Below are 26,394 nucleotides of genomic sequence, written 5' to 3'. Positions count from 1 at the left end.
ATTTAAAATAGCATCATACAACAAGTTAACAAATACAAACTCAGAACATTTCCTGGCTGACAACTGACTGGATATTGAGTCTTGCATTGTACTCTAGGCTAACTAGGTGAGGCATTGTCATTAATGGGAAAAGTATTGCCAAGTATCACAGCTGCAATATACAGATGGCATGGTTTGCTCAAGACGGGTGTTTATACAGGCACCTTCTCTACAATCCTCAGAGAACTCATTCCCTCATTGCCGTGTTGTTTGAGAAGGAGCTAGAACAATAAATATGACAATCCCAATACTTAGCAAAGATGACTAGAAAAGCAGTGGACTCCATAATGTAAGTTGACATATAGGCCACACCCATACTCCCCTGAGGCAGCATTTTCGGAAGAATTGCCTACTTGTACGAAGATCTGAAATAACTATTTCATAATTGTGATTTTATGTGATTAGCAACTAAAAAATCACTATTTCATATATATGAAACTCTTCTGAGTTTCATTTGTGATACCTAGTGGGTATCTTAAACTTTGAAGTTTCATTTTTTATGTGTAGTAAGTGGTCCACGGCCCTTAAAACAAGCATTTGGAATGCAATAGTCTCGTGTTTGCTGGAGTTATAGCTCATAGCGTTGTAAATTACTGACTGGACTTTTATTGCCACACAGACTGAAAATAACAAAAAGAAGAGAGCGAGGGTGAGCTGGCCCTGGAAAAGCCCCCCCTCTGCTGTTGGTTTATGTTTACAGAGGGAGCTGGTGGGGAGGAGTAACTGAACAAGCACCCACACTGTTGAGGTGAAACAGGCAAATGCCAAAAAAAGTCCCTTACAGAAGAGATAAACAGGACATAGCGTAATTACACAGTACTTTGTGCTGCTCCCAAAGAGAAAAAAGGCAGGACAAAGAGGTAGAACTGACCACTAGCAAGCAAGGATTTTTGAAGGACACTGCAACTTACAAATCAAAACGCTGGAACTCGCTCTGTTGTATACTTTAGTATACAGCAGGCCGAACGCTAATGCTCGACCTAAAAATATTTGTTTCCCAATCTTGAAGGGGAAGGGGTCTATTGAGGTCCCCTTCCAATCTACGAATAAGTTACCACCTCCTTCAAGGAGTTGGTAAAATGTGAGTGTTTTGTGACCCTAATGCAGTCGCAAAACATTAATACATCCCATTTAGATTTGGTATTTGGGAGGGACACCCTAAATACGCTCTTCTGAATACCGAATCACAAACACAAATTGGGATTAGGTAATCTGTTACTGAATCACAATTTGTGCTTTATACATATTTTAAAGCATTTTTGCGGTCAGAAAAGGCTTGATCGGGCCATTTCCAACCACAAAAATGCTTTGTACATTGGGTCCCAAGTAAGGTCTGCGCAGGGCTGGAAGACATGAACCCTGCTGCATGGAGGCAACACAGACTAACTCACATGAGTGAGGTCCCTGCAAATGATAAATTCCTTATGTACATAAAGTTACAGGAAACATTTGGGGTAACAGAAATGCAATTCCTACACTACAGCAGACTGAAAAGGGAAGGGGAAGATAGCTGGGAGGGATTTCTAGAAGAGCTGACCACTTCCAAAAAGGTATAGATGATGACAGAATGTAACAAAGGGAAAACCGATTATGCAACTATATAGGGCACGTCAGAAACCACACCCAAAACACAACTGAAAGTTGTAAAACTGTGAGAACTGGATTGTGAACAAGAACATTGACGAGGAACGGATGAAAGCATGTAAACGGATAGCTCACATTGCAAAAAGAGCCAGATTTAAGCTGATGCAGTTCCATATCTACAACATGCACGACCTTGGTGATTCTGAGTAAGACTGATATGAAAGGAAAGGAGGAGAGTGTGTGTACGGGCTGTGTTGACTGTGGGTGTGCAGACACCTTGTACAGTCAAGGCCCGTATTTTGGGCATAGGGACATTTAACTTCAGAAAGAAGATGCAAAAATGAGCAGCTTTGCTGGCAGTGGTGCTGGGAAAGCAAAGGATTGCCATTTATTGGACGAGCCCAGAGCCGACAACGGTGGGGAAGGGGATGAAAAACTTTAATAAATGCCCCATAGCTGAAGGCCTTTGCATAAACTATGTAAGAAAATACAAGAAATGGTCTGAAGATCTGGAAGTGTGGGGGTGATCCACAAGAGACAGCTTGTTCTCAAATGACAGATCACCCTGGAAAAACACCAAAGTAGGTAATAACACTATTGGAACTGTTGAAATTATAGTAGAGGGGGAGATGAAACACTGATGATAGGCGATGCACTGAACCTTTTAAAGTGTTTCACAACCTACCCAGGTGAATTGATGATGATGACTGGATGGTGTGTAAAACACTTTGTTATGTGTAGACTAAAACACTAAAGTAGGTTTGTTGGTAAGGCATGACTGAAATAATATGAGATGTTGGCTTGGAATCACAGACAGACTGCTGCTTATGTAAAAAAATAATATTTGCACTTTAAAGTTATTGTCCATGTCACCATGATAACACTGATTGTAAATGAAGTACGTGTAGAACTTTGAACGTATTGTTTAATATTAAAAAAAGACAGGGTGTTTGGAAAAAGAAATGCTAGAGAAACAACCTAACAAGCTAACAGACAAAAACTTAAGACTTGAAAAATCAGAAATGAAATGGATATTTACCACTAAATCAAAAATCGAGGTCTTAAGTGTGACTATTGGGCCTCTATTTGCATGAATAACAAACAGCCCATATTTATACATTTTTTTAGCGCCGCATTTGCGTCGTTTTTTGAGGCACAATCGGCGCAAACTTACAAAATACAACTGTGGCCCATATTTATACTTTTTGTGCGCTGCGTATGCGTCATTCTTTGATGCAAAAGTGGCGCTAACTTACAAAATACAATTGTGTTTTGTAAGTTAGCACCACTTTTTCGCCAAAAAGTGACGCAAACGTGGCGCAAAAAAAGTATAAATATGGGCCTCTATTTTTTATGTTTGTGCCGGTTTTGCGTCAAAAAGTGGCGCAAATGCGGCGCTAAAAAAGTATAAATACGGGCCTTAAAGTATCATCAGAAACAAGAAACAAGCATTGGCAAAGTCAACAGTTCTGGCCTTATCAAGCTAGTGTGATGGTTACCATATTTCATTTTTAACAAACAAAAGGCACATAAAAAAAATAGGAAAAAGAAAAAAAGAGCACACCGGAGCCTTTACTTGGGCTGATATGCTCGCATAAAAATATTTTTAATTTACATACCATTAACCGCTGAATATAATTTTAATAGACAAGTGTTCGTGCTTTCTAACCTTCATGTCTATTTAGAACTGGTATAAAAATAGTTTACCTTACAAGAAGATGTGTTTCTTACTAGTGGAAAAAGGCACTGATGTCTCTCTATTACTATAGCCTGAAAAAAGGGCCTGATTTAGAATTTGGGGGAGACTGTACTTGGTTGCAAATGCAACAGGTTTTTCGCTCTGCCAGGGATGGCTTTAGCACTGGTGGCACCAGGTGCAACAATATTTGTTGGTGCCCCCAATGACTACCTCTGCCAGGGAGTCCCTCACTACCACTTTTTAATAGTGCCCCTCAAGTCTCCATAAACACTCTCTCGCAGATGTATTTAAAAAGTTTTATAGCGCCACTCATGCCAGTGTAAGATGTCACAGCACTTTACACTACACACATTACACAGATACAATCATCATACGTGCGTTAATCAGTGTATAGTAAATGTAAAATAAGACAGAACACAACAAGGTGTGGGGGTCACATGTCATCCATCCTGGTAGGCAGCATAGTATAAGAATGCTTGGTCTGGAGAAGCACAAACTCAGAATTTCAAACGCACCCAGATGGTTGGGGATTCTCTTTAATAATAAGAATTGATTTCAACTCAAATTAACCCTTTTTACAGCATTAGGTTAATGAAAATCTGGAGAAAAGCACAATTCTCTAATATATACCTCGTAATTTGCATGCAGTTCTTTGATAGGAGTTAATTGCTCACTGTTTTATGTTAGGATTTAAAATTTATAAAAGGCAAGTAACAAAAGGATCTCTCTGAAAAAAGCAGAAGCCCACTAACCTATTAACATTATATGCACTTTGTGATCTGCATGGATCAGGTTCTTTGCAGTAGGCATATTAACCCTCTAAGCTAGCGCTACCTTATGATGAGTCGAAACACAACTCTGGTCTCTCTCCAGGAAGAACATTAGTCACTGGAGTTATCTTGAAAATGTTATTGTTGCCTGAAAACTGCTGAAGGCAAGGAACGTGTCAGCAGGTGCTTTTCAAATCATAATATACTTGCAAACATGGCTTCCCCACCCGAAGTCAGCACCCAGTGCGGTGGCACTGGTTGCACCACCCTAGAGATGGCCCTGTTCTCTGCCAAACTGACGTTCCACCTCATTTAGAGTAGGGAGGAACTGAAGAATGTCAGCAGTGGAGATTACTCCATTTCCACCACTGACATACACCTCTGACAGCCCGACAGAGTTAGGACCATTGGAGGTACGGCCGACTGACCACCAGCCTGGTTTACAGTGGGTGGTCAAATGGCCAATTTTTCCTGTACATCAAAGCCAGGTAAAGCCTGGTGGTAAGGAGCAGTGAAAACTTGCAAATACCCCCTTGCTGTGGGAGAAATCTCCATTGGTGACAGGAACATTGTTTTTTATATTTTTAAGAAGAAAATTCTGCTTTGGAATGTTGTTTTTGAAAATAGAAAAATATTGAAGGTTTGCCATAGATGTTGACGGACGGCTGTCCATCAAAGTTTCAATGCACTGACAGGAACCGTCATGACGGCAGTTCCCGTCAATGCATGAGATGTCTGTTGGGCCGATAGACATCTTTAAATTTGGCACATGCATCACCCTCGTATGGCAATAATAAATCACTCCACCATGCCAAATGGACATACTCTGTCCACCAAACTCAAATAAGGTCCATAGTTTAAACACACAATGATGACTAAAGCAAATAAAAAAGCAAACAGAATGGGAAGGTAAAACCATTGGAAAAGTAAAGTATTGGTCCACCAGCCATGGCACTAAAGTGCAATTCTTTCTGGCTGATCAGTCAAAAAGCGGCCACTCACTGTGCAAGTGAGTGGATGGCTGAAGTGGGATAACCCAAAGCAATGCTGAGTGGAGGCTAGATATTAATGGTGGTTAAACAGGCCAACAGATGAAGAAGGCTGGCACCACTTATGATTGTTTTAGAACGATAAGGCTGGACAGACAGCAAAAAAAACGAACATTAACTAAAATCCCTATAGACTATAGGATCAACTGTCCAGTGCCTTCATTGCTGCATTCTGGATTTCTCATATAATTTATATCTAGATTAACATATATAAATTCCAGTGTTTGGTGGTGTATGTCAGTAATGATTCTGTGTGCTACAAGCAGTGGTATATTTTATCCGACCAGCAAGGATGAAAAAGGACATTTACAGCCAGATTTTTGTGCAGCTCTCTTACCTCTTTGCAGAATCTTTGAGTGCCAAATGATGAAGGGGGTGATCAAAGGAGAGGAGAACTAAGTTAAGACAGAGTAAGTAAGGTACACAGTGCATGCACATCATTAAGGCTTCTTGGCACTATAGGACAAACTGTGGCTCAAATTCAGGTGGAATTAGTCAAGTGCTTATTTGCCGATGTTAAGATAGTTGTTGATCTCTCTGGGAATGAACATGCTGTTGGAAAGTTTGGCTCCTTGTGCTTAGAGAGATCTGTAACTAGTATGTTGCCAACAATGCAGCACACTATCAGAGAGTCTGACTAGACAGTTACCTAAAGAATGGGTTTTCTCTTAAATTCAGGTTCATTATTATAAAAGGGCTTACAGGCCACATATAAGTCTTTGGAATGGATAGATAAGACTAGACGAAATAGCAAAAACATACACAGGTGTTTGGACAAAATATTAATTTAAAAATATCGAGAAACAGAAATATTGCTATTGAATACCATGAAACACAAATTTCATGACGCACAAATAACGTTCACAAAAATGTCATTTTTTCAGGTAAGTAATATTGGTGTACATCATATAGATGTTCATAATATAGTTTTCACTAATTTCGTGGTTAATAAAATTGTTTTTAATATTTTAACATGTTTTGTTGATATATTAATTGTATGTTTTTCCACTGTTTATGTAAATGTTAATTGTTTTTAAAATGTAGCTTGTAATTTTAAGTAACTTAGAATTTTTGATTAATTTTTAATGGTAATTTAAAGTGTTGTAGTGGGTTATTGAGGTTGTAGGGGGATATGGTGGGATGTCAATTAAGTATTAATTAAGAACAATTTAATACATTTTATTTAATTAAATGATTAACATTTATTATGTAATTTAATTAATACTGATTTATGTTTGTTATATGTAATTTGCAGGCTGTTAGATTTGTAGGTGAATAGAGGGTGGGGAGTTTAGTAATAATTAATTTACAATTAATTATTAATTGTTGATTCATTATGTATTTATTTTTAATTTATAGAATATTTATTTTACTTATATTTTAGTAGCTGGATGCTGGCTTTCTAAGGATATGAGTGGGAAATGCATTAAGTAGTAATTGAATCACTAATAATTATTTGTAAATTAATTATCTAATTTAATATTAAATATGTAAATTGCGGACTACGTATTTAATTTAATTTCATTTTATTTTAGTTGTGGGATGATAGGTTTGTAGGGGTTTAGGGCGGGAAGTTAAGTAATAATGAACAACTAATAATTAATTGTTAATTAATAGAAATGTTTAAATATGTAAGCTATTGAATAGTTATATTTTTTTAGTTATGTTATAGGTAAGAGCTGCTTGGTTTGTTGGCAAAGAGGGTGGGAAGTTAATAAGTAATAACTGAATGCCACTTTTTTTTAATTGATAATTTTTATTGAATAGTAGTAGTAAACTTCACCCCACCAAAACCCAGCGCTTTCCCTATTGTTGTACTGACTGGAGAAGGAATAGTAAATCTAAATCCTCCAGAGTCCCACACCTTCCCTATTGTTGTAGCCACTGAAGTAGGCATTGTAAGTCTAACCCTTCAGAACTCCAACACTTTCCCTGCCATTGCATAAGCTAGAGTGGGAATAGCATATATAATGTTCTTTGACTCCAATAGTTTTCATAATATTGGTCAAACAGATTTTATAGCATTAATTGTTTTATTGTTTTATATTTTATATTATTTGTTTTTATTTTTAATTTTTATTTCAAATTATTTTAATGTTTATAGTTTCTTTTTGTAAATGTGTTTTATTAATGTTTCAATCATTATACATTTTATTTATTGTCTATTTCAATTAATATACTTGTCCTTATTCAATTATTTATATTTTTAATGGTTGTATTATGGATGGATGTTTTATACATATATAGGGTGTACTCTCTCTCTCACACAATTCACAAAAATATTTATTGTACATTATATTGTGTTTATCACTATTGTAATGTATTACTACAAATATATATATATATATATATATATATAAAAGGTAACATATTCAAAAATGTGATGTAAAATAAATATTGCTATGAACTATATATTCATATAAATATACTTAAAATGATATTGTGGCAAACAATATTTTAGATACAATATTTTTGTCAATGATATTGTTTACGGGGATATTGTGTCAGTGATCCCATACACATGTAACTTAAATGATGAATGTAACATAGCAAGGGTCTCAGTGGTGTATCCTAAAACATGGCAACTCCCCTTAAGCCTAAAAAATGTATAAACATGTTCTAAAGAAAAAGGTTCATACTTCAGTTGACATCAGAGCATATCTATAAACGTAATTTCATCAAAATCAGTCAAGGTTGTCATTAATATCAGAGAGATAATACTTTAGTATTATTCGATGAAATTTGCACAACTGCAGTGTCACAAAGGCCTTATTTATAATGTAAAGATTTCAGCCTAAGCTTAAAAGCACTGAATTCCTTATGAACTCAGACAGTGTATTTCACAAAATCTTGGTGTATGAAAATTATTAACACAAACGGATATGAATCAACATATGTTGGAGGCTGGCCCTCTATGTAGTGTACAAAATCGAGTACACTATGCAGAGGGTCCGGGCACCCACACTTTGATTTCCAGAGGTACAAATCAGACCACCTAATGCTCCAATTTTTAAGGTAGCTGGTCGAACAGTTAGGCTAATCCAGGAGATGTGCTAAGCATTTGCTGTACTTACAAATTCAATCATGCACTACACACTCAACGAATAACTTGAGACCAGAATTTATCAAAATACTTCGGACTTTTATATACATTTTAAGACCAAGATCTTTAGAATAAGTTAAATACTTTTCAAGTTATGACTTTTTAAAGTTTTAGCAAAGTTAGTCTTTCTGTGCGTAATTACGCACCATCAGAATCAATGCACAGTCACCTTTAAAAATGCAGTCAAAATCACACAGTTAAGTTACCAGTCTCTTCTCTTGCAGGGTGGCTGGAGTGGTCGGTGGGCACACTGTGCAAGCTGAGAGTCTCGAGTCGCTCCCAGGTCCGGAGAGAGCAGCGTTGGAGAGGTTCTTCGCACAGGGCCACCTGGAGGGGCTATTCAATTTTTCCTTCATATCACAATCTACTTAATTTGCTAAAACAGCTATCACTGTTGTTACTGATTAATGTAGAGTTCACTCATGTTAACAAAGATACATTAATTATTGTACAGGCAAAGGTGTGTTTATACTTAGCATTAGTCATAGTCAAGACTTTATTCTTGAAACATCGTGTAACAGTATCTTAGTGTTTTTTACATTTTTATGTTTGATCATTAAAATATATAAAAATTTGTATTGCTGTGTTAATAGTCTCTAGAAGTGGTTCTTAACCTTTTGACCTCTGTGGATCCCTATTTTATCATTACGGGAACCCGGGGACCCCTGCTCAATCATTATTAAAATCCAGGGACTCCCCATTGAGTCACTATTGGAAGCCAGGGATCCCGGCCTAAACACTGCCAATGATTTGAACTGCAAACCAATACACAAAAAATACAGAAACAAGCATTCATCAAACACATACACAAAGGATAACACATTTTATTTAAGTTGCAAACAAATATAAATGAGAAAAAACTAATTTAATAGGAACGTTGGCGCTTTTCTAAATTCAGTTTAAGCCACACATCATCCATACTATATTCTATTTGTTGCACCTGCCCTGCTCCCACAAATCAATCTGAGGATACCAATTTAATTTTTAGCCTCCAATTTCAGAATTCCTTGACATTTACAGTACATTTTAAAATGTCCACTTGTAGACTTAGCCACTTTATTTATGAGCACTTTATTAATCTGTAAATATTATTTAATTTTCTAAGCGTCATGATCCCCCTAAGGAGGCTTCACAGAACCCCAGGGGTCTCCGGACTACAGGTTGGGAACCACTCACTGTATCATTTTATTTGACTCTGTTATATATCTTCAATTATCATTATCACTTTTAACATATATTTACATTATTTATCTTTAGTTGACTATATTTAGTTGTGACAGCATTGACTAAGTTGATCAATACCATGGCTAAAGCACAATGAGCAGTTCCTTCTAATACGGAGAAAAAAATGGATGATAACTCTCCTCCATTAACACCTGCTAAAGGGAGACCAAGAGGTGTTCAAATGTCTCCTTTAAATCTATCAAAGAGGATACAGAACAGATTAAAAAGAATATATCTGCATTTCGGAAACAATATGATTAAATCACAATGAAAGTTTGCATTTGCAGGGCTCGAAAAATCCTAAAAATGTTACTAGACCTGAAGGTCGAGGAACTTAAATAATCTGCTCGACCTAACTGTAATGTACTTGACCCGTAAACGGGTCTTAAATTGTGTGATCTTAGGCAAATAGTTTACAGAGTCGCTTTTTTATTAATTCTCACATGATTGCACCTTCAAATATGTGAGCTCAGCATTTCTGCAGTGCAAAAAACCCTCTTTTGTTTGATTAAATAGACTAAAGTTTGCTGCATGCATCACAAGGATCTAGCCCACATACCTATGAGGTCTAGCCCAAATAACCTAGGACTTATTTTACTTTGCTAACAACATTGCCATCAAGGCGGGAGTGTTTCTCAGTTTGTTTAAACACTCAGTTTTAATGAATACATTACTAAACCATGATATGGTAACATATTGTCATCTGCACACGCTAACCAAGGAATATCCAAAAACCTCTCCACTAACTTGTAACTTTACTGAACAAAAACTATATAGTGTATTAACATTCTGTGGAAATTGGGATTTAGAAAACATATCCTTTGCACATCAACTTGTAAAGTATTCTGATTTGTTTTCATCCTGTTAAAATATTTTCTCATCACACAGAAATATTTTTAAAAAGGGCTTTCACAACTACTGAAATATATTTTGAAATGTTTGCACAGTTGACTTAGTCATTTAAGTGTTGTGTGTTAGGAAAAACCTGACACCCTATATCCTTTTATTTTACATTCTAAGAAGCAGGTCATGCAGTTCACCTTACAAAGTCCTGGAACTCTGCAGTCAGAAGGAAAATTAATTGTAAGAAAAAATGACTTTTGACCTCTGTCCTGTGAACACAGAGCAAATATGACATAAGAACAAGATTTAAAACTATTGTTTATTGCCCCTCCACTTTTCAACTGAACTAGTAAATATTAAAAATAACTCGACCTGATCAAATAAAACTCATTTGGAAATTAAAGTTTAAGATAATGCTGAAATTATATAATCTATCACACACATTGTTTAAGTGGTACCACCTCTATAGAATTCTTTGGTACATATGAAAAACAGGAATGAGCAGTATAATTACAGAATATTGTTTTGAAGGGGGGTATAGAAGGTTCAAATTGTAAAGCTTTTATAGAGGAGTTTGTTCCTGGCCTCTTAAGTTGAATATATATTTTCTAGGCCATTTGAAGTGGGAAAAGTGCATTGTATGCCTGCTAATCCTAATGCAACTAAACCAGAGCAGCATATTTTTAAGGTTCTACGATTTGAACATTTTATGTTATGAGAGGAGGCCTCTTTTTGCATGGTTAGCCCCCACTTTTTGCCTGAGGTTGATGTGTTCTAGAAGTTGGTAGTGCCCAGGGCCCCGGCTATTCAGGTTCCCTGGGTCAGAGCCCTTTCCCTAAATCTGTTGTGATGCTTAGCACAATTGGACACACTCTTAAATATCACTATAAGTCCCTAGTAAATGGGTACTCCAGTACCCAGGGCATGAGATATAATTGATTGTGCCACCCTCAAGGGCTCTGCACCCAGATGCACCCAGCACTGCCATTGCAGGCTGAGTGCCTTGGTGCAAACCTAAACTACAAACTCGATATGGCACACCCTCTGTGTGCCCTGTGCACCCTACACTGCATAAGGTATGGGTAAGTCACCCCTCTAGCAGGCTTTACAGCTCTAAGGCAGGGTGCACCATATTATGTGTGAGGGCATTACTGCATGAGCAGTATGTCTCCACTGTGTCCTTACTAAACCCGGGACACGGTGAGTGAAAAGAGCAGCCATCTTAAGTACATGTACTGGACACTGGTCAAACATGGGTTACCCAGCTACATGATAGCCACCCTGTACCCTGGGTTGTTTGGTATCAAACAACTCAGGGTACTAAATCCAAGCTGGTACCAGTGTTGGATTTAACCCTAAATGTACCCAGGGGTCACCTTAGAGGAGCCCCCTGCAAAAGCTAACCCTAACTGGCATAGTTGCTGACTGGTTCCATCCAGCCTGCCACTCCAGACGACCAGTATACATACTTGGGGGAGAGCCATGGCTCTCTGGTTTGTAAGATAATGCCCTTCCTGGATGGAGGAGCTAACATCCCCTCCTTCAGGAAAGTGCAACACCCTGGCGGTGAGCTTCAAAGGGCTACTGCCCTTGAAACTCGAGCCCCCAGGCCTGCTGCTAGCAGCAGACGGCTTCCCCCTTTGCAAAGCCCACTTTTGGCAGCAGCAAATGCAGGAAACCAGACAAAGGGTAGGAGGAGTGGCCTCACTGAGCATGCACCACCCTTAAAGACTTGCATGCAAAGTGGACCCTCTATTTAATTTTCTCCATGTTGGAATGGAGGAAAGCAGCCATTGAGGTTTAGGGAAGTGACCCTTCACACAGGAAGTGGTCACTGTAGTGGGTGTAGCCACCCAAGGGTAAGTGTCCCATTGGACCCTGCCAGGTCCCCCCTAAAATGCCCACTATATTCAGTATTTAGTAGGCTCCCCTAGACCAAGCGTTTTAGATTGAACAGGAAGAAAAGAAGACAACACCAAAGAACCTGATAGGGCGTGAACAGAGGACCTGCTGCACCAGAAGAGGCACCAAGACCCCTGCTTGCTGCACCAGAATCACAACAATCGCCACTGTGGAGGAGCTCACCACTGGAGCGACCTCAAAAGCCCCAGAGGGCCACCAGGCTTCGCAAATAGCGAAAATCTTCCTCCTGAGTGGAGGCCCTACTCGAGAAAATCCAAAGACCTGCAAAGGACCAGCAAACCAGTGGGGGCCACTTCACTGACCGGCTGATATCTCTGCAACCGGAAGTCACAGCTGGACCTGACAACATACCGACAACCACCCAGAAGTGACCCACAACTGTGCCAGGTTTGGTGGCACTGCGCCCTCTAGTGGCGGAGTTACACCAATACCCTGGGTACTGGTCAGCTGACATCGGAGAAGCAGAAAACCAGCTCCCACAGAGCTGAAAAAGGATCAGGAGGAAGCCCCAGTCGAGGAACACCAGGAACATCCCGGACTGCTGACCAGAGTGCCCTCAAAGAGATTCACCTCCAGCTCTTGGAAAGGGATCCCTGGCTTCCAATAGTGACTCAATGGGGAGTCCCTGGATTTTAATAATGATTGAGCAGGGGTCCCCAGGTTCCCGTAATGATAAAATAGGGATCCACAGAGGTCAAAAGGTTAAGAACCACTTCTAGAGACTATTAGCACAGCAATACAAATTTTTATATATTTTAATGATCAAACATAAAAACGTAAAAAACACTAAGATACTGTTACACGATGTTTCAAGAATAAAGTCTTGACTATGACTAATGCTAAGTATAAACACACACCTGCCTGTACAATAATTAATGTAACCTTTGTTAACATGAGTGAACTCTACATTAATCAGTAACAACAGTGATAGCTGTTTTAGCAAATTAAGTAGATTGTGATATGAAGGAAAAATTGAATAGCACAGCAAATAGTTCATTACATATACAGAATGCATTGACAGTTATACAGAACCGATGTTTTGAAATTTCCCTGCAGTACAATTAATCAGCCAACTACTGGAGAGAAATGAACACTTGTATGAAGAATTCACCTACGTTGCTGCTGCTGAGAAGGTTAGCAGAGACCTGAATGAGATCAAAGCATTGTGATGAAGAACTGCTCTTCTATTTGAAAGCTTTAATATGGCAAAGTGCACCGTGGTGTTGAGGAGAACATTACTTCTCTGCTAAATCAGTTACAAAAATAATAATTACCTTGATGTTTTGTGTATATGTGTAAAGCCATACAAGAAGCAGTCAAATCAGTCTATCAGTGCTGTACTGAGTGCACATTTGTTAATGTAATTATGTTAATTGACTAGAAAAGCAAGCATAATGTTTTAGTGCAGACAGTAATGTTGCACTCACAGACAAAACCAACATTGTGTCATCAAATCGACAATGTAATACTGTGTTACTAAGTAAATCGCAGCAAACCAAATACATTTTCCTTTAATTGACAATTAGTTGTCTTTCTTTTAATTCATGCAATACAAATTAAATGCCTCTCCCTTAATACATATTGTGCCATTCCTGACAAGCAGAAGTTGAATAGAAATTGAGGCAATGCTGGCAGACAACGTGGCAGACAGCAAGTACTTTTAAGCAGAGAATAGTGGAGAGAAATTAAGCTCAGAAATAAAAAGGTGTACTGTAATGTTAAGGCAAAATATACCACTGTGCTAAATTATTACAGTAGCTAAAAAGATAAGTAGAGCTTGTAGCATTGCATAAATAAGTAAAATGAGGAAATGGCTCACTTAGGCCCTCACTTTGAGTTTGGCAGACGGGAAAGCCCGTCCACCAAACTCCCAACAGGGTGGCCACTGCCTTTGTGGCGACCACCCTACCGGACCTATTAGGAGTTTCCCGCTAGGCCGGCGGGCGGAAACCTTGGTTTCCGTCTGCCGGCCTAGTGGGAAACAGGCTATAGCATTGTCTTTGGCTCGTAATTGAGCCGGAGGCAATGCTGTAGACCGCAGGGTGTACCAGCACCCTCGCTATGTTCACTGTCTGCAAGGCTTTGAAGATAATGCCGCTGAGCTTGAAGATGGTGAGGGCCTGCAAAGAGTACCTGTGTAGTTCAATCACGATGTTATGATGTAGTCATAATTCTTCATGCCCTAGTGAGGTGTGCTGCAGCATGCAGAATGCCCTTAAGGGTCCAGTGTGGATTAAAATTCCAAGATGGTTTCCCAGATACCCAGTGCAAGATAGGGTATGTGCAAAAAAAAAAAAATGAAAGCAAATAAAACGGTTAAAAATAGCTTGCCTTTATTAAAGGCATCACCCTAGTCACTGAAAACAACTGAAACTACCAGAATACAATCACATGTTGGCTAAAAGGCTTTAATGTCATGTGCCATGGCTCCAGCACCCGTTTAAATGTCTTCTGAAGGCTTTGAATATTCAGATACTAATGATTAGTATACACTTACATGGTTCCAGAGTGCATTTAATTTTGAAAATTAGCATGATGTAGATTTATTTGACAGATTTGAGATACATCTCCTCTCATTTGATTTCTCCTAATTTTGAACAAAACCTGGAAAGCACACGTTCAAATGCAATTAAATAATGCTGTGAGCCAGGCCCACTAACAAGACCATTTCCTTGAGCCTCACAGTGCTGGACTATAGCTGCAAGGCCCAGGGAAGAGAGATGGGTTGTCTGGGCAGTATTTTGCAGACATGGATAGTATTTACAAGTTTAAAACAGAGCAAACAGAACTTTTAGGGATAAAACAACATAGAACAAAATATCCATTCCTCATCAGCTAAGTAAATCTCTTCAAATTGGGGCGATATCTCCTGGTGGACCTGAAGTGATCATCAGGGGGGATATCAGCCTCAGCAGTGGCTGAGATTAACTCAAACTTTCCAGCCTTCACTTTTTTTGTATACTTTAGTGAGTCACCCAGACAAGTTAAACCTGGCTGATGATCCCTAACTAGGGTGACACCTGTCCTGGGCTGCTTGAGTGCTGGTTCATGGAGGGCCTGGCCTGGTAGTTGTGCTGAACTGTGCCCATCGGAAAAGGGTCAAGACTGATTTGCATATGGCTGGGTCCAAATTTAGGTAGCATAGTGTACAAAATAAGGATGGAGTGGGATGCAGCCTGAGTAATTACTGGTTGCTCAGATTAAATTAAGCATTTCATCCATCACTTTTTGTATACCGCTTGTGTGGACAGTAAAATACAGCCATAGTTTGGGTGCTTTAGACCCATAATCACAAGAGGCCGTGGCCCCACTGCACTTGCTGCATCCTTCAGAGGGGCCTCTTGTCCTGGGCCTTGCAACTACTGACCAGTGCTGCAACGCCCAGAACAGCAGGCCTCCTCTCTCGGGCCTCTCAGCACTGGACCATGGCTGGTAGGCATACAGGAGGATGGACCTTTCCTGGCCTTCGCAGATCTGGATCATATATGTCTGGTGCATTAGAGAAGGGACCAGTGGCATAGTAATGTAGCCATGGTCCCAGATGCAAGAACATTATGCCAGACAATAAATAACAGCCATAATCTGTGTGCATTGGGTCCAGAACATTCATAAGCCCTAGTGCAACTGCACCTGCTGCTCAACTGACAGCTACACCCCTGAGAGAGGCCCCAATGATCCTTACAGCCATACTCCTGTAAGTTCATGGATTGGCACCTCCTGCCCTGAGAGTCCAACCAGAGCCAGCCGCAATGCCAATGGGAGAGATGACCTCTTCCAGGCCTCACAGCTCTGGAACATGTTTGCAATGCCCATGGAAGAGAGGCATGTTGTATAGCAATGGTGACATGATGTAAGAGGCTGGCCTGGCTTGTAGTGGGTACCAGAGGTATTACACCTTGTGCCAGGTCCAGTTATCCCTTATTAGTGTAGAAGAGGTGTTTCTAGCAGCTTAGGCTGATAGAAGGTAGCTATGGCAAAGCAGCTTAGGCTGAACTAGGAGACATGTAAAGCTCCTACTATACCACTAGTGTCATATGCACAATATCATAAGAAAACACAATACACAGTGTTACTAAAAATAAAGGTACTTTATTTTTATGACAATATGCCAAAAGTATCTCAGTGAGTACCCTCAGTATGAGGATAAGTTACATACACAAGATATATGTACACAAACCAAAATTAGGTAAGTAATAGTAAGAAAAGTAATGCAAACAATGTAGAATTACAATAGATTGCAATAGGAGCACATAGGTATAGGGGCAACACAAACCATATACTCCAAAAGTGGAATGCGAACCACGAATGGACCCCAGACCTATGTGAGATTGTAGAGGGTCGCTGGGACTGTAAGAAAACAGTGAGGGTTAGAAAAATAGCCCACCCCAAGACCCTGAAAAGTAGGTGTAAAGTGCACCTACTACCCCCAGAGAGCACAGAAGTCGTGATAGGGGGATTCTGCAGGAAGAACAAACACCAGCAATGCAACAACAGTGGATTTCCGGACCTGAGTACCTGTAAGACAAGGGGACCAAGTCCAATAGTCGCAACAGTGTCGAGAGTCAGGGAATGCCAGCTGAGGGTGCAGGGAAGCTGCCACCTGTTGGAAGAAGCTTGGAGTTCTGCAAGAAAGAAGAGAGCTAGGGACTTCTCCTTTGGAAGACGGATGTCCCACGTCGCGATGAAGCTTGCAGAGGTGTTCCCACGCAGAAAGACCGCAAACAAGTCTTGCTAGCTGCAAGGGTCACGGAATAGGATTTTGGGTGCTGCTGTGGCCCAGGAGGGACCAGGATGTCGCCACTTGGAGGAGGAGACAGAGGGGGTGCCCAGCAACTCAGGGAGCCTGCACAGAACCAGGCAGCACCCGCAGAAGTACCCTAACAGGCCTTTACAAGAAGAGTGAACCGGAGTCCATGAGAAGTCACAAAAGGGAGTCCCACGATGCCGGAGGACAACTCAGAAGGTTGTGCACTGCAGGAAGGAGTGCCGGGGACCCAGGCTAGGCTGTGCACGAAGGAATTCCTGGAAGAGTGCACAGGAGCCAGAGCAGCTGCAAATCACGCAGTACCCAGCAATGCAGTCTAGCGTGGGAAGGCAAGGACTTACGTTCACCAAACTTGGACTGAAGAGTCACTGGACTGTGGGAGTCACTTGAACAGAGTTGCTGAGTTCCAGGGACCACGCTCATCAGGATGAGAGGGGACCCAGAGGACCAATGTTGCAGTCTTTTGGTGCCTGCGTTAACAGGGGGAAGATTCCGTCGACCCACTCGAGATTTCTTCGGAGCTTCTGGTGCAGGGTGAAGGCAGGCTACCCCCAGAGCATTCACCACCTGGAAACAGTCGAGAAAGCCGGCAGGATGAGGCGATACAAGGTTGCTAGTAGTCATCTTGCTACTTTGTTGCGTTTTTTCAGGCGTCCTGAGCAGTCAGCGGTCGATCCTTTGGTAGAAGGTGAAGAGGGAGATGCAGAGGAACTCTGATTAGCTCTTGCATTTGTTATCTAAAGAATCCCCCAAAGCAGAGACGCTAAATAGCCAGAAAAGGAGGTTTGGCTACCTAGGAAGGAGGATTGGCTACCAAGAGAGGTAAGGGCCTATCAGAAGGAGCCTCTGACGTCACATGCTGGCACTGGCCACTCAGAGCAGTCCAGTGTGCCCCCAACACCTCTGTTTCCAAGATGCCAGAGGTCTGGGACACACTGGAGGAGCTCTGGGCACCTTCCCTGGGAGTTGCAGGTCAGGGGAGTGGTCACTCCCCTTTCCTTTGTCCAGTTTCACGCCAGAGGAGGGCTGGGGGATCCCTGAACCGGTGTAGACTGGCTTATGCAGAGATGGGGACCATCTGTGCTCATCAAAGAATTTCCAGAGGCTGGGGGAGGCTACTCCTCCCCAGCCCTCACACCTATTTCCAAAGGGAGAGGGTGTTACACCCTCTCTCGGAGGAAATCCTTTGTTCTGCATTCCTAGGCCAGGGCTGCCTGGACCCCACGAGGGCAGAAACCTGTCTGAGGGGTTGGCAGCAGCAGCAGCTGCAGTGGAGACCCCGGAAAGGCAGTTTGGCAGTACCCGGGTACTGTGCTAGAGACCCGGGGAATCATGCAATGGTATTGGGGTGACAATTCCATGATCTTAGACATGTTACATGGCCATGTTCGGAGTTACCATTGTGACGCTATACATAGGTAGTGACCTATGTATAGTGCACACGTGTAATGGTGTCCCCGCACTCACAAAGTCCGGGGAATTTGCCCTGAACGATGTGGGGGCACCTTGGCTAGTGCCAGGGTGCCCACACACTAAGTAACTTTGCACCCAACCTTCACCAGGTAAAGGTTAGACATATAGGTGACTTATAAGTTACTTAAGTGCAGTGGTAAATGGCTGTGAAATAACGTGGACGTTATTTCACGCAGGCTGCACTGGCAGACCTGTGTAAGAATTGTCAGAGCTCCCTATGGGTGGCAAAAGAGATGCTGCAGCCCATAGGGATCTCCTGGAACCCCAATACCCTGGGTACCTCAGTACCATATACTAGGGAATTATATGGGTGTACCAGTATGCCAATGTGAATTGGTAAATTTAGTCACTAGCCTGTTAGTGACAAATTTGGAAAGCAGAGAGAGCATAACCACTGAGGATCTGGTTAGCAGAGTCTCAGTGAGACAGTTAGGCATCACACAGGGAACACATACAGGGCACATACTTATGAGCACTGGGGCCCTGCCTGGCAGGGTCCCAGTGACACATATATACAGTGAAATATGGGGGTAACATGCCAGGCAAGATGGTACTTTCCTACACATGAGTGTTGATGCAAAGTAAAATCACCCCCTTACAGGCTGCACAGTAAAACAAAAGCCATAATTGAAAACGTGGCCATTTAATACCCCTGGATTCCGTGCCGCTGCACCTGCTGCACTAATGATGGCTATGCCCCTGACTGATGGCTATACCCAGGCAGAACGGGAATGTGTTAGGCCCCACTAATTTACATACAACGTGAAATCTCAGGAAATTACATCACAGTACATGGACATTGACATCAAAGCTGTAAGGCAGTATGAGTGGGCCCATGGGAGGGACCCACATGAGGCCCCCGCCTCCTGGGCCTCTCAGGCATGATGTTGCACTGAGAGGATTAGGGGAAGGAGCCGACTAACCCATGGGCCTCGCAGCACATAAGCATGGCTGCAAGGCCCAGTGGAGAGGGTCCTTCCCATAGCCTGGCAATGTTACACCATGGCTACCAGGCGTAGGATAGGGGCAATCACTCCTGTAGGCCTCGTAACCATGGTCTGGTCAGTGAAGACCAGGAGAGGGGTGTGAGAAAGTAGCGTCTTTCTAGCCTTGTTACCCCCACTTTTGGCCTGTTTGTGAGTATACGTCAGGGTGTTTTCACTGTCTCACTGGGATCCTGCTAGCCAGGACCCAGTGCTCATAGTGAAAACCCTATGTTGTCAGTATGTTTGTTATATGTCACTGGGACCCTGCTAGCCAGGACCCCAGGGCTCATAAGTTTGTGTCCTATATGTGTTCCCTGTGTGATGCCTAACTGTCTCACTGAGGCTCTGCTAACCAGAACCTCAGTGGTTATGCTCTCTCTTTACTTTAAAATTTGTCACTAACAGGCTAGTGACTAAATTTACCAATTTCACATTGGCGTACTGGTACACCCATATAATTCCCTAGTATATGGTACTGAGGTACCCAGGGTATTGGGGTTCCAGGAGATCCCTATGGGCTGCAGCATTTCTTTTGCCACCCATAGGGAGCTCTGACAATTCTTACACAGGCCTGCCACTGCAGCCTGCGTGAATTAACGTCCACGTTATTTCACAGCTATTTACCACTGCACTTAAGTAACTTATAAGTCACCTATATGTCTAACCTTCACCTGGTGAAGGTTGGGTGCAAAGTTACTTAGTGTGTGGGCACCCTGGCACTAGCCAAGGTGCCCCCACATCGTTCAGGGCAAATTCTCGGGACTTTGGGAGTGCGGGGACAACATTACACATGTGCACTATACATAGGTCACTACCTATGTTTAGCGTCACAATGGTAACTCCGAACATGGCCATGTAACATGTCTAAGATCATGGTATTGCCACCCCAATGCCAGAATTGGGGGGACAATTCCATGCTCCCCCGGGTCTCTAGCACAGAACCCGGGTACTGCCAAACTGCCTTTCCGGGGTCTCCACTGCAGCTGCTGCTGCTGCCAACCCCTCAGACAGGTTTCTGCCCTCCTGGGGTCCAGGTAGCCCTGGCCCAGGAAGGCAGAATAAAGGATTTCCTCTGAGAGAGGGTGTAACACCCTCTCCCTTTGGAAATAGGTGCTAGGGCTGGGGAGGAGTAGCCTCCCCCAGCCTCTGGAAATGCTTTGATGGGCACAGATGGTGCCCATCTCTGCTTAAGCCAGTCTACACCGGTTCAGGGATCCCCCAGCCCTCCTCTGGCGTGAAACTGGACAAAGGAAAGGGGAGTGACCACTCCCCTGACCTGCACCTCCCATGGGAGGTGCCCAGAGCTCCTCCAGTGTGTCCCAAACCTCTGCCATCTTGGAAACAGAGGTGTTTGTGGCACACTGGACTGCTCTGAATGGCCAGTGCCAGCAGGTAACGTCAGAGGCTCCTTCTGATAGGCTCTTACCTCTCTTGGTAGCCAATCCTCCTTCTTAGGTAGCCAAACCTCCTTTTCTGGCTATTTAGGGTCTCTGCTTTGGGGAATTCTTTAGATAACGAATGCAAGAGTTCCTCTGCATCTCCCTCTCACCTTCTGCCAAAGGATCGACCGCTGACTGCTCAGGACGCCTGCAAAACTGCAACAAAGTAGCAAGACGACTACTAGCAACCTTGTATCGCTTCATCCTGCCGGCTTTCTCGACTGTTTCCAGGTGGTGCATGCTCTGTGGGTTGACGGAATCTTCCCCCTACAACCACAGGCACCAAAAGACTGCATCACTGGTTCTCTAGGTCCCCTCTCAGCACAACCAGTGTGGTCCCTGGAACTCAGCAACTCTGTTCAAGTGACTCCCACATTCCAGTGAGTCTTCAGTCCAAGTTTGGTGGAGGTAAGTCCTTGCTTCCCCAAGCTAGACTGCATTGCTGGGTACTGCATGATTTGCAGCTGCTCCGGCTCCTGTGCACTCTTCCGGGACTTCCAGGACTTCCTTCGTGCACAGCCAAGCCTGGGTCCCGACACTCCTTCCTGCAGTGCACAACCTTCTGAGTTGTCCTCCGGAGTCGTGGGACTTCCTTTTGTGACTTCGGGTGGACTCCAGTTCACTTTTCTTCCAAGTGCCTGTTCAGGTACATCTGCAGGTGCTGCCTCCTTCACTGAGGGCTCCCTGAGTTGCTGGGTGCCCCCTCTGTCTCCTCCTCCAAGTGGCGACATCCTGGTCCCTCCTGGGCCACAGCAGCACCCAAAAACCTCTACTGCGACCCTTGCAGCTAGCAAGGCTTGTTTGCGGTCTTTCTGCATGGGAACACCTCTGCAAGCTTCGTCACTACGTGGGATATCCGTCTTCCAAAGAAGTCCCTAGCTCTCTTCTTTCTTGCAGAGCTCCAAGATTCTTCCATCCGGTAGCAGCTTCCTTGCACCCTCAGCTGGCATTTCCTGGGCTCCTGCCCACTCTCGACACTGTCGCGACTATTGGACTTGGTCCCCTTGTCTTACAGGTACTCAGGTCCGGAAATCCACTGTTGTTGCATTGCTGGTGTTTGTTCTTCCTGCAGAAACTCCCTATCACGACTTCTGTGCTCTCTGAGGGTAGTAGGTGCACTTTACACCTACCTTTCAGGGTCTTGGGGTGGGCTATTTTTCTAACCCTCACTGTTTTCTTACAGTCCCAGCGACCCTCTACAAGCTCACATAGGTTTGGGGTCCATTCGTGGTTCGCATTCCACTTTTGGAGTATATGGTTTGTGTTGCCCCTATACCTATGTGCTCCTATTGCAATCTACTGTAATTCTACACTGCTTGCATTATTTTTCTTGGTATTACTTGCTTAATTTTGGTTTGTGTACATATATCTTGTGTATATATCTTATCCTCATACTGAGGGTACTCACTGAGATACTTTTGGCATATTGTCATAAACATAAAGTACCTTTATTTTTTGTACTTCTGTGTATTGTGTTTTCTTATGATATTGTGCATATGACACCAGTGGTATAGTAGGAGCTTTACATGTCTCCTAGTTCAGCCTAAGCTGCTTTGCCATTGCTACCTTCTATCAGTCCAAGCTGCTAGAAACACCTCTCCGACACTAATAAGGGATAACTGGACCTGGCACAAGGTGTAAGTACCTCTGGTACCCACTACAAGCCAGGCCAGCCTCCTACAAGGGGACCCAGGATAGCTGAGCCCTCTAGCATTGCCCTTGCAACAGTGGTGTAGTACTGCATGCCCAGGAGAAGGGTGTTCCCTCCCATGGACCACTCCAGCACGATCCACTGCTGTAAGGCCCATGGGAGTGCTGTCCCATCCTCTGACTTCACAACTATGATGTAGTGCTGCAACGCCCATGGGATGCATCTCCATTCCCCAGGGCTACACATCCATGGTTTGGTGCTGCATGGGAGCCACATAGCAGATTTTGGGGGTTTCATTCTAAACCCCCCCTCTAAAACAACTGATGTTAGAAGATAACTCAGCTGGAGATTCAGTTTATCAAGTGTGATTACTCTTCATACTATATTTGAGTTCTAATCCTTTTGCCACCTCCTGGAGTAAGCCTTGGCTGAATGCAATTGCAAATCCTAAGCGACAAGTTTAGAAACTGACTTCTGGCATTCAAATAGAATGAAACAGTCATAAGCTTTGAAACATCAGTGGTAAATATCAGTATCTACCATGCATACTGTCCAGTAAGTACCCACTGCCACAGGATCTGGTTCAATTGGTACATTTTAACCATGGAACTAGGATATTTGACATTTAATCTCAGTTTTACGATGAAAATTATCACTATGTTCTAAAGTTGAGCAGCGCCGATAGCAGAGTGGAGATTCCCTGGGTGAAGCAGCCCCTACGCTTTGCCATCAGAATCACTGACACTCCAGTTATTGGCAAGTAGACTAGTTGGAGATAAGAAACCAGGAAACGCGTATTATAATTCTGGCCTGCCATTTGGCCTAACTGTGTTTTCTTAGGCAATCACTTTTATGAATGTATTGCCACGATCACTGGAATAATGCGATTGTGTGGCCGCTGCATCTTTGCCACATAACTCATCATCTGCCACATATTCTGCAGGGTTTAACAAAAACAAAATTGTGTCTAGCTTAAATTGTTCAAAAGTTCTTAATAACACAGAGACACATGTTGCAGTGCAATCGAAGACACTTAGCAAAACTAGACTAGTTACCTTTCTGTTGCTTATTGCTGTATATGGATGTTAAACTGGTAATAATGAGGTGCAACCAGTTCCCTGACAGTGTTAACAAGTGCAAAAATGACAGCATAGTGAAGTAATACTATCATAAAATGTGCCGGATTACACCACATAATTTGCTTTTTCTTAGTACTTAATTTACTTATCTTTGCCACATAATTGACCATCCCCTGCCACATAATTCCAGCGACCCTGCTCAGCAAAGTTGGGAGTATTTTCCTTCAATGTTAAAAATGCTAGTCAACGAGAATGTTAAAAAAGTACTGCATATTTCCTCAGAGGGGGGATGTGCCCAGTCATACGTATAGTCACGTAAATGCAACACAGTGGTAAATATATAGCCTTTATACCAAGTAGCAGCGTACTGCGGACCTGGTCTACTAATATAACAAACTGTTTAATCCTGGGCAAATAATACTCTTCCTGGGCCTCGTCCACTCATCTAACAATACAACACGCCTTTGAAACAGGCTTAATGTGAGAAATAGACACCAAAGGCATACTCCCTGCTCTGGCTCAGCTCGTGGTCCAGTTTGAACCACAAGTCCCGTAAAGAGCGAGCTTTCATGTGGTTTTTGCCTGCTACCCTCCGTCTAACCAGGATGTGGTATTACGGCTACAGCTGCTGACTTTGTAACTGGGGAACCAGATTTCAAACTTGGCATCAGCTTAAGATCCTGTGATTCTGGGCAACTCACTTAGGGCCTCATTACGACTTTGGGGGTCGGACGAGCCGATCGCCAAATCCGCAGGGAGGAGGCTGCTGTCATACCAGCAGCATCCCCCCAGCAGTATTACGATCTTTCTACTGGGCTGACTGGCAGAAACATCGCATTATGGCGTTTCTGCAGGTCAGCCCAGTGGAAACAGTGCCACAGCATTGGCCTTGGCTTCCTTAACAGAGCCAAGGCAAATGGTGTTGCACAACAGCACCCTTGGAATGCGCACTGCCTGTAGTGCAGACAGTGCGCATTCCGAGGGTGCTGGCAGAGGGCCCCTGCACTGCCCATGTCATGGGCATAGGCAGTGCAAGGGCCTCCCTGTGGCACCCAGCACTGGTTTTCCCCCAGACTTTTCATGACGGGGCACCCACCATGAAAAAGCAGGGGGAAAGAGGACTCGTGATCAGCACGACGGTGCTGAACTCAGAGCCGCCGTGGCTGATCACCACTCCGACTGGCAGTGGTGGCAGTCCGCTGTCGGTCCACCTGCCAGGGTTCGTAATCTGACGGTCGGACCACCAGCGCTGGTTTGGCGGTCCTTAGACCACCAAACTCATAATAGGACCCTCAACGCCCCTGTGCCGAAAAAAATAATGTATACTTGTGTAATTTAACCGTTTCTCATGTCAAGCGTTCCAGTACCTACGGGTCGAGTTTGCACTATACAAAACTGCAAAAAATTGTTTCATTCCAAATTCAAGGCTATGTGCATTTAGGGTTGCCACCTGGCTGTTTTTTTGTCCTGTTCTGTTTCATGTCCCAGCCAGTACAAAAATAAGCGAATCACCAAAAGTAGTCAATTTTAGCCCTTAACTGTAGGTAATCAAAACAGCAAGTATAAACGGAAAACACATTTAAATGTGTTTTACAGCCTAAGTCCCCCTCCCTTGGGCCTCGCAGTTCTGGAGAATATGTGCGAGGCCCAGGTCACTGGGGACGATGGCGCGATGCCTCATGTTGGAGGGCTGAGTGCAGGGCCCTGGGCCGCTGCCCATGCCTCATGTCGGTCCTACTTGCGTGCCACTGGATCTCAGGTAAATTAAAATTTTAATGAAGAGCAACAATCAGAAATGTCATGCCAGTTGTCCCTCAAACCTGTGTTTTGTGTTTCGGTAAATAAAATATCCTATTATAGAAAGTGATGCTGATCCAAGCCGTCCATCCCACTCTGTGCTGCCTTGGATTAGCTCCCAGCTATTTTAAATTACCACACAAATTAAAAACAGCACGACATATTGCTTGCTTGGAATAAACAACAGTGAAATTGAATGAAGTAGAAAAACACACCATTTAGAATTTAATGTGCTAAATAAACCCATTATGTTCCAATTTGCACAAGGAAACAAATAGAGCAGTGTATAATTGCCAGAATACATACAACAAGCATGTCTGCTCTCAGTAAGAAAAGGAGATTGGAGTAGCTGTAGGTACCAGTGTTCTTCTGCACCTTCGCACGCCACAATTAATAATGCAGTAACTAACCTAACCATAAGCTGGCCCTTATCACATAAATAAATGCTGATTTGAATTCCTGTCCCACTAGAAAAGGAAACCAGTCTATCCGCTGCAGCCCTTTTCAAATATGTATGAGGTAACACTGTGGCTGGTCTGCCTTAATGTGCAGCACCCTAGATGTAATTTGCTCCATCTGTGCAGCTATGTTATTTATTTATTTTCTATACTACTGATCTAGCATAGAAAGTGCAAGTATGTTTTAAAAATAGGCACTAAAATATGATCCAGAAATGTAGACAAGTAAGAAGGCGACATAAGATGGAAGGAAATTTTAACTTGCTAGGCTTATGCATAAACCTTAACTATAATAGAACAGTAAGCTAAGTTTCAGGTAACTGTACGCAGGAATGGTGTTTAAATGACATTACACTTAATAAGACGTTTGTTGAGACTAGAATTTGCGTGAGTGAGCGAAACAATTTTTAAAGTATGTAGTTTCAGACCTAACTATCTCAACGTGCTTGGCTTCCACTTGGGAGAGGCCTGGGCGGTGAAGAAAAAATAAATTAAAGAGATGCTCTTTTTGG

The sequence above is a fragment of the Pleurodeles waltl genome, chromosome 1_2 (assembly GCF_031143425.1).
Source record: "Pleurodeles waltl isolate 20211129_DDA chromosome 1_2, aPleWal1.hap1.20221129, whole genome shotgun sequence".
In the NCBI taxonomy this organism is placed as follows: Eukaryota; Metazoa; Chordata; class Amphibia; order Caudata; family Salamandridae; genus Pleurodeles; species Pleurodeles waltl.
This window is presented reverse-complemented; position numbering follows the sequence as displayed.